Consider the following 8,932-nt stretch of genomic DNA (forward strand, 5'->3'; position numbering starts at 1 on the left):
GCCATTCCAATACTGGCATGATAGCTATTGTTGTACGAAAACTCAATCAGATCCAGGCTATCTTCCCATCCACCTTGAAAATCTATTACACAACACTAGTAGAAAAAACCTCAAGTGCTTTAAGCAAAGTGCTTGGGTTTTTGAGAAACCCCAAGCAATTGATTGAACCAAAAAAAAAAATTGAATAAATGCTTGGGATTTTATATTCACCCAAGCACAAGATTGCAAATTTTACAAGTGCTTGGAATTTACTATTCACCCCAAGCACCTAAACCTCTCTTTTCACACATCACTTATTCACTTAGGTTAATTTGCAAATGAAAAAATTCCCACCCTTCCCAATTTTCATTCCCCGCCTTTGTTTCTCTCACAAGTCAGAGCTTACTTCCTTCTCGCTGCTTGTTGCCCCCAACACCGCCCACCCGCGTTTCTCCCCCACTGCCCCAACACCGCCCACCGTGTTTCTCCCCCAACACGGCCCACCTGCAAAGCACCACCGTGTCGTGGCTTCCATATCTCCCCAACCCGCGTTTGTCCCCCGCTGCGCGACTGAAGCCGTGTCTCTTACTGCTGGAAGCCGCCCCATGTTTCTCCGACTCGCTTACTGCTGGAAGCCTCCCCGCAACCGGCAACCGCCTCATCTCCTCTCCTCTACTACGCGCACTGCCGCCGTCGATTGGTCTCCTCTCGCTGCCCACCACTAGGTTAATTCTCACCAATTTTGTTAATTTTGTTCTGCAAATTTGATAATTATCCCTCAAAAGTACCAATGAGTGAATCTACCAGTTACTTTTGTTAACACCGGTTAATTTTATTAATAATTTTGCAATTTTGTTAATTATTTTGAGAATTAACCACCAGTTATAAGTTATTTTATGATTGTTATAGTAAACAAAGAATTGGCTAGCTGTTCTACCATTTCTTGTTTCTGGCTGTGCTGTTCATTATGATTGTTGGTTTTAAATCTTGGATGGTTTGCGTTTGTGGTAATGGTTGTGCAATCAGTGTTGTGTTTTACATTTTTTGGAGCTGTTAATACCTTTTGCAGTTGCTATGGAGATTAGTTCCCTCATTGACACACGAAACAATTATCACCACCCTGTTGGTGTTTAGTTTTACAGGTTTTGGTTTTTTTTTTTTTCTGGTTTGGCCTGTGACTTGGTCCTTTGACAAGCTGTAGTTGTGGGCTTCTCTGTTGGTTGCAGGCTGTAGTTGTGGGCTTCTCTGCTGCTGCTTTTTTTTTGGTTGGCCTCTGCTTCCGTGTGTTCTGTTGCAGTCTATGCCCTGCTGCTGGTGGTGTTAGGCAGTTGGTTTTTTGTGTTTGTCTTCAATGACTTTCTAGTTCTGTGTTGTTCTTCCCTCTTATGTTTCTTAGTTTGGTCAATTTCATGATGATCACTTAGTATAAGCTTACTATTGTGTGCTAATTAATGTGCTAATATTTATGATTGATTTTGACTTAGTGTCTGCTGGTTTCCGTTGTTGTGGTAGTTTGTTGCTGAAATTTGGTGGTTTCTGCGTGGTACCATTTGCAGGTCACATAAGTTGACTTATGTTGACCTCTACGGAATGGAAGTTTGACACTTGTTTTGTTGTTTTGCCGATCTTCTAATTTTTTTTCTTCACTTTTTGATCTATTCTGCTATTCAGATTTAGGCTTTATGTTGTTTTATTTTGTGTTGTTGTTCTGAGATGGTTTTGAGGTGCAGTTTTAGTCTTACTATTCTGCATTCTAGCTTAACGTTTGTTGCTGCATTCTGGAATGTTGTTGCTGCATGCTGATCTGCTGTTCCTGCTTTCTTGTGTTCTGCCTTAACAAAGCTGTTGAGCTGCAACTGCTTTTCTCGAGTGTGCATACGTTGAGTTGGTGGCTGTTGTAAAAGTCAGCTAGCATCTCTCTTCATTTCTGAAATTCAGTTGGCTGCTCCGATGGCGTGTTTCAACATGATGATATAAATATAAACTTAAATTAAATAAATACTATCACCATTATTTTATGCTTATCTTATTTGTTTAGAAGGCGCGCTGCATTATGAATTATGACTGAGGGGTTTTTTGTGTGCTAAGATTGTATATTTACTCGACCTTCTCCTTTATCTGTTGCAGGGCGTATTAAAGCTTGCAGAAAGGCTACCTTAGTGATTATAAGCTTGTAAAGGGAGTTCAAGTTACATATGAGTTGAATCGGTAAATGCGGAACTGTGTCGAGAGGATGTACTTGAACATTAGTGAGTATTCCTTTTTTGTAACCAGTAGTGTAATTTTTTAATTGAAGATGTTTAGATAATCTTCCTATATTGATCAATATGAGTTAGGTGAATGAAAGGTTATACCTAATTGGCAGCAAATTGCAAATATAAGGTCCTCATAAAGTTGAGTAAGTTCATAAAATTGCAAATTCATTGTTTTTGTCCACCGGAAAGTTGAGTTCCTCCTTGTCCCACCTCAAGTCATTAACATCCATAGTGTTAACTGTGCTTCAGATTGTATATTGTTGAAAGTTCAGAGTTTGTAGCCTTTTTTTGTTACTTTCAGTTGGCAGTAACTTCACTGTATACTTCACTACATACTCCTTGATACCTTGCTAGTAGCTGATGTTTGTGCCGAAGTAACTTCACTGCATACTCCTTGACACCTTGCTGGTAGCTAATGTTTGTGCCTAAGTAATGTGCATTGTCATCATTCAGAGTGTAGTTGGGGGAATCAGAGAAAAGGTGCATGATTTTGATTTGAAAGAAGATACATACATCAAGGATGGATGTTGAAAACTGTATGACTGACCTGAGAATGGTCTCATGTCCTACCCAAAGCATCACTTATTGGGGTAACATTGCTCCAAACATTAGATTATATTTCTATTATTCCCTCTCACTCTCTCAAGTACAATTCCTCCAAACTCATTCTTTCTTTCCATAAGCATCATATTATAACTCTCCTGCATAGTATATCACTCTTCTTCTGTTGAATACGTCAGACGTAGGGGTTACCACTCCTTGGAACCACTTCATAGCTGACAGCACAACAGATGTCCTGTGGCCTAGGAGTTATCGCGTGAAGTTGCAACTAGGTGAACAATAACCAGAGTAATCAAAGCTTGATCTGAATCTACGGCTCTTATTGACTTTCAAGTAACCTTCCTGCTTCACAACCCATGTTATTAATCAAGCATCAAGTGGACAACTTCAAGTGAACCAAGCCTCTGCAAATTTCAAGTCCAGGTCAATAGCTTCCAGATTAAGATTGAGAGTGATCCTAAGAACAAACAGGGTTTGTACAGAAGGCATTACGGCCAGAGCCAATACAATTCGCGTGAGGTTTGCCTATTTTTTTTAATAAACTGGACCACTTTTTGAGTTAAAGAGAGTACATTGTACAAGGTATAAAAGATTGGAAGAGTCCAAAAGATTTTCTGCAATAAATAGTTTTTTTCCTTTTTGCCATGATACTTAATACTGACAGGGAAAATTCTCTCTTCAAATAAGTTATGGTTTGTTACTCGAACTTGTATATGAGTTAGATTTTCTTCAAATAATCATTTTCTTTCCTTTCCTTTTTCAATTTGGGAGGGCCAGTATTAGATGTCCAAAACTGCTAGAGACGGGATCCCAAACCAAATAATTTTATTTCTATGTTAAAATACTTGCACATTTGTAGCCAAGATTGATGTATCATGTATTACTGTTGATTTTGATTTTGGCCAGTTATAGAGAGTGGAATATCGCTACTACGTACTGTCAGTTTGGTTAATAAGCTAGGAAGCCAGGTAATGGGCATATTTGTTAAACCGCATATTACCTTTCCTAATAATCTTCTCATTTGCATGCTTTATTCTAAATTACCTTTCAGATTCATGTTCGTATTTAACTATGCAGGCTCATAAAGATTCCAGTTATAGAGTACTCTTTATTTCATTTTAAGGATTGTTATGTCTGTTAGGGTTTTTTTATGACAAACGTTTGCAAAGTTTTCAAGTGAGGTTGTCTACTGGAAGAGTGGACTAGTATTGAGACTGTAGTAAGCTTCTTTTTCTTTTAATTTTCCTTTTCTAGTTTTTGCTATGTTTTCTGTGTGTTTCTGCTCTGTATGCTTCTGCTGCTGCTCTGTAAGTTATTGTTTCTGCTTTGCTTCTTCTGTTTTCTTGCCAGATGGATTGTGGGGTTCTCTTTCACCGCAACTTCACTGTTGCGAAACTTATAAAGAACGGTTCTCGTACTTCAAGCTGTTCTACACTGACTTCCGATGTTTCAAAAACAGTCAATAAAATACATCGCTGCATCATATACGGTAAGCTGATATGTTGCCTTTGACTGTCTTGAATGTGCTGTTACTTTGAATTCACTGTTGTTTACCTGCTTTTTTGTACATCAATTGTTTCATATGAAGCAGTTTCAAGGACAAGTCTTCTTAACTTTTGGTTTGCTGTTCTGTGATGTTACAGTTGCTAAAGCAACATTCTTATGCTGTGAAGAGGCCTGCCCCCCAGATATTGCTCACTGTGATAGCGTTCTAAACTCGACTTGCCATGTTGTTGTGCGCATAATTTGGCTATGGCTAGGACAAATCAGTTTTGTGCAAAAACCGCACTTGACTTTAATAACGCGAAACATGGCACTACGTATGAGCTGGTGGCATCTTTGGTTAGCAATATTGTTCCCATAAGGTATGGTATCTATAAGGTTAGCTGCAACTTCACAGCCAAGCTTCAGAACCTTTGCAGCTGTAATGATACTTCACATTTTTTGACTGAGGTTTGATCATTGCCCTGGGACAAAGCATCTTTTTGGTGAATCGGTGTACTCTGAACGCAACATGGATTAAACTGGGGACTATCACATTTTGGATAGTAAGATCATTGCTGGTGTGGTTACTTCATTCGGTAATATACCTCTTATTTTTGGTTTGGATTATCGATCTGCTTGTTTCAGCTGCTGAAGGTCTGGATTATCACACTTAAAAATGCTAACAGGGTGTTGTTCTTCTGAATTCCGTTCGATCCTTGTGGTTACATACTTAGATGAATGTGAAAGTTGTCGGGCTCTGCTAGAGGCCTGTTTCCTTTCTGTATATAATTTGTTAAAATGCTCATGTTAGTTCTCTATGTTAACTAATACTGTTCTACAATATTTAAATTTTGAATTCTTTACTTGTAAATTTTTTGGATTACTATTGAATAAAGTTTACTTTATATTCAAGATCAATATTCTAGTTTTTATTATCATATTGTAAACTTAAGTTTTATTTGTATATGAATTTATCTTTATGCATCGATTTAGTTTTAAAAAATGGGAATTTGAAAAAAAAAAATCTTGGAGGCAAGTGCTTGGGATATTTATCAGAACCCAAGCACTTGACAAATCAAGCGCTTGGGGTTTTCTTTATAACCCAAGCACTTGACAAATCAAGCGCTTGGGGTTTTCCTTATAACCCAAGCACTTGACATGTCAAGTGCTTGGGGTTCCTTAAACCCCAAGCACTTTATTTGCCAAGTGCTTGGGGCCAACCCTAAGCACTTGAAATATTATCAAGTGCTTCACCTCCAAGTGATGGGGGCTTAATCACCAGCACTTGAGGGCATTTTCCCCCAAGCACTTAGAGTTTTTTCTACTAGTCCAAGCGCTCAGCATATTCCCTAGGGTTTGGATAGTCCTTTCGGTTTGTCCATTTGTGGTTGGATGGAACGCTATTGTAGACACCTAAATCGTGTCTCCCCTAACGGGATGATGACTATACTATTATCCTTGCTTGGTGGTTGTTACAACTCCGTGCGGAAGTCCCAATTGCTAAATTGCATTCCAAAATCCAAAGTCTAATTCCCGAGCTCATTCCAATTATGGAACTCGGTACAAAACTCAATTTCCAAAAGTCAATTTCAAAATTCAAACACAATCTCACCCAATGGACCTCTCCATTGGTCTTATATGGCCTTTTCCAGTCAAAATGACATTAAGCAATCCAAATTCGGGCGCCGACCCACAAAATCGAGCATGCTGGGCCCCGTCCCGTAAAACCGAGTCCAAACACGAAATCGAAATTCAAAATGGCTTGTTTTTAGACGCAAATCAAGTTTTAATCCCCAAGCAATCACTACGTGCCAAGGTCGTACAAACCGTACCAAGGTACAACTATACAAGACAAAGGCAAGGACGGTGTCATCGTCCTTGCTTTGGCGGATTCTGGGCCACGTCACCTGCGCCAGGCGAAGGCCCTGTGCCAGGCGCAACTGGCTTTTGGATTTTAGCCGATTAATCCCCTATTTAAACCCTCATTTCCTAAGCATTTGGGGCAGCAAATGATAAACACATCGTCGTAATTTCAAAATACTCTCTCAAAATCAAATACAAAATCAAATTCTAAACTACAAATTCCTATACAATTTCAAGCATTTAAGGAATTGGGAGCACTAATCGGAAGGCTAGCCTAACCCTAAATAGGTAATTCCGAATCCCTAATCAAATCCACAATGCTTTCTACTCTTCTACAAATCCAATGATGTTATCATTAGGGTTCATACCCTTGATTAACTAGGAAAATTATGCCAAAGGTGTTATCCTTTGGAGGTTTCACTCTTGAAATCCTCTCCAAATGATTGTCCAAAACACCATTTCAAATATGTCATACAAGATTCAATCTTTAGTTCCGAAAACGATTAGTAAAGTTGACACTTTTGCTCTCAAAAGTGTTACTTACAACAATCACACATTTTTACAAAATCAAAAGCTTTTCAAAAAGTTCAATGATGTTTAGAAAAGTGCAATCCCTTTTCTCAAATAGAACCCATGAATGTTCATCTTTCATGATTCAAATACAAGTTACATTTCAAGATTCCATGATGTTTAAGTTTGTTTGTAATCACTTCCTTAAACTAGAATCAATTTCATGTTATGGAGCACATTAAAGGTGAGGCCTTTTTAACATTAAAAGGTCTAACCTTTGAGATTCAAGACTCCCCATTTCAATGTTCAAAGCTCAATATTCAAGTTCTATTTCAACAACCAAAATCAAAGATGCTTTACGATGAGCAACTCATCTTAAAGTTGAGATTTTTAGAATTGAATCTGTGTCGGGCGCACTTACTATTAAGTAGTAGTTTGGCGTTCGGATCTCAAATGAAATAATACAATTTCAATTCCGCAATTTCAATAACGCATTTCAATAAAGCACCTTTTAATAACGCATTTCAATATCGCACCTTTCAATATCGCATTTCAATATTGCACCTTTATTCTTGCGATTTCAATTCCGCACTCTTTACTCACCTTATTTTTAGGTGATGTGGTTTTGTACGCACTTTCGATAATTCCGTTACTTATTGTGATGATGCTTTACTTGTTTATTGCTTTCATCAGCTCACATGCTAAATTCAACAATATACAAAAGGTCACATCACGCTTAATGAAGATAATTCTTGGACAAACCGGCCTTAGGTTCCTTTAATTAACTTTAAAGCAAGTGATCAAATACAACTAGCAATTTTCATGTCCTAAATGCATGTTCAAACCAACCTAGTGTCATGATTAGGGTTATCCGAAAACAATCCTTGTCTTGCACTCGAATGTATTTCTATAGCTCGCAAAATAAGCATCTCGTTCCCTTGCCCTGATCTCACCCATCCGTTTCTAAGATTCAATGCCTTATCCACAAAGATTCAACTTTGGTCTTTCCAAACCGGACCCTTAAAAATTGTTTGGTGGCGACTCCTTCGAAATTCAAAATATTTGAAAACCCCATAGGGAGAAAAAGCGTGCAACAAAAAAAAACCCTACAATTCTAGCGACTCCACTGGGGAGTTCTAACTTACACTTCGATTATACGAGAAAACTTTGAGCAACTTGCCACTGCCATGCTCAAGTTCTAGATGCCAGCAGTTAGCGCTGGGCGCAGGCCCCTGCGCCAGGCGCTGCTACCTGCATTCAGAAAGTGGCTTCCAGTGGCTGGTTGCCCATTTTGCCCAAGTTTTCGAGTGGGAGTTCAGTTCAAATTTTGAATTTCGAAGAACGCTCCCAAACCTTGAGAACGAGTGCCGAAAAACGAGCTTTTCAAATACAATATTCGAGTACAATTTTTAATTTCTAGGCATGAAATACATGTTTTCAAAAACCATATTTGTGTAAAACGAATTTCTACCTTGCCCAATACGAATGTGTTCTACATTCGGGTTAGCCCTCGGGGTAACGAAATGGTGATTCTCCATACGGTTCCTGACCAAAGTGTATGACCATTTCCGCGCCCAGCGAAACTTGACATTTTCTTGACATTCCTGATGTCAAGTATGGAGGTGTAGACACCTACTTTTGTCCCCATTCCCGAAAGGGAAGGTTCGATGATGAGAACATAAATCTCCACTTGGCAACGCATCTCCTATAAAATAACGAATCTCAATCACCCTTTTCATTTCAACCAAAACTGCTATTTATAGAAACCTTCTAAAAATAGTAAATGCCGTAACAGGTAGTTGCTAAAAGTGGCAAGACATAAAAGATAAAACCTGTCAGAATTAGGTGTTGCACTCCAACATAAATCCTAAAAGAGATATAATTTGCAAGAGGAATCCTGTTCCTAGTATAATTCAAAAATAAGAGTTACGTATTAATTAAAATCCTAACGAGCCTAGAGTTCGTAACGGGCCCAGACGCATTCCTTCATAAAGTTAATGCGCACTAAAATACTCGGATAAGTCTCAAAGACTCCGTATTCCACGAGTCCAAATCTGACAAGGAAATACGGCCCAGACCCTATTTTCAACGCCTGGCTCTGGGCGCCGAAATCTTCGGCGCCCAGCCCTGGGTGCTGAAATTACCTGGGTACGTGTTCTCTCCTAATTCTCCTTGGATTAGTGCTCTAAAATTCTATCTTTCCACGAACTCTTTTCTATAAATACAGCCCCAAATTCGACGTGACACAACACACAATTCATATTCTGAGTATTGACTCC

The 8,932-nt window shown here is 38.8% G+C and overlaps 1 long non-coding RNA gene across 3 annotated transcripts; it reads left to right on the plus strand.

The window, feature by feature from the left end:
- The first annotated feature begins 289 nt into the window (after nt 1–289).
- Nucleotides 290–5,215, plus strand: LOC110792478 (uncharacterized). 3 transcript variants are annotated; one of them, XR_008926431.1, is made up of 4 exons: nt 290–704; nt 2,107–4,014; nt 4,146–4,284; nt 4,439–5,215. It is a non-coding gene; the product is annotated as an uncharacterized lncRNA (long non-coding RNA). The 3 variants fall into 3 exon arrangements; XR_008926434.1 differs by having other exon boundaries at nt 293–704; nt 2,107–2,228; nt 2,688–4,284; XR_008926427.1 differs by having other exon boundaries at nt 292–704; nt 2,107–4,284.
- Nucleotides 5,216–8,932: the final 3,717 nt, after the last annotated feature.

Source organism: Spinacia oleracea, chromosome 1, assembly GCF_020520425.1.
Source record: "Spinacia oleracea cultivar Varoflay chromosome 1, BTI_SOV_V1, whole genome shotgun sequence".
In the NCBI taxonomy this organism is placed as follows: Eukaryota; Viridiplantae; Streptophyta; class Magnoliopsida; order Caryophyllales; family Amaranthaceae; genus Spinacia; species Spinacia oleracea.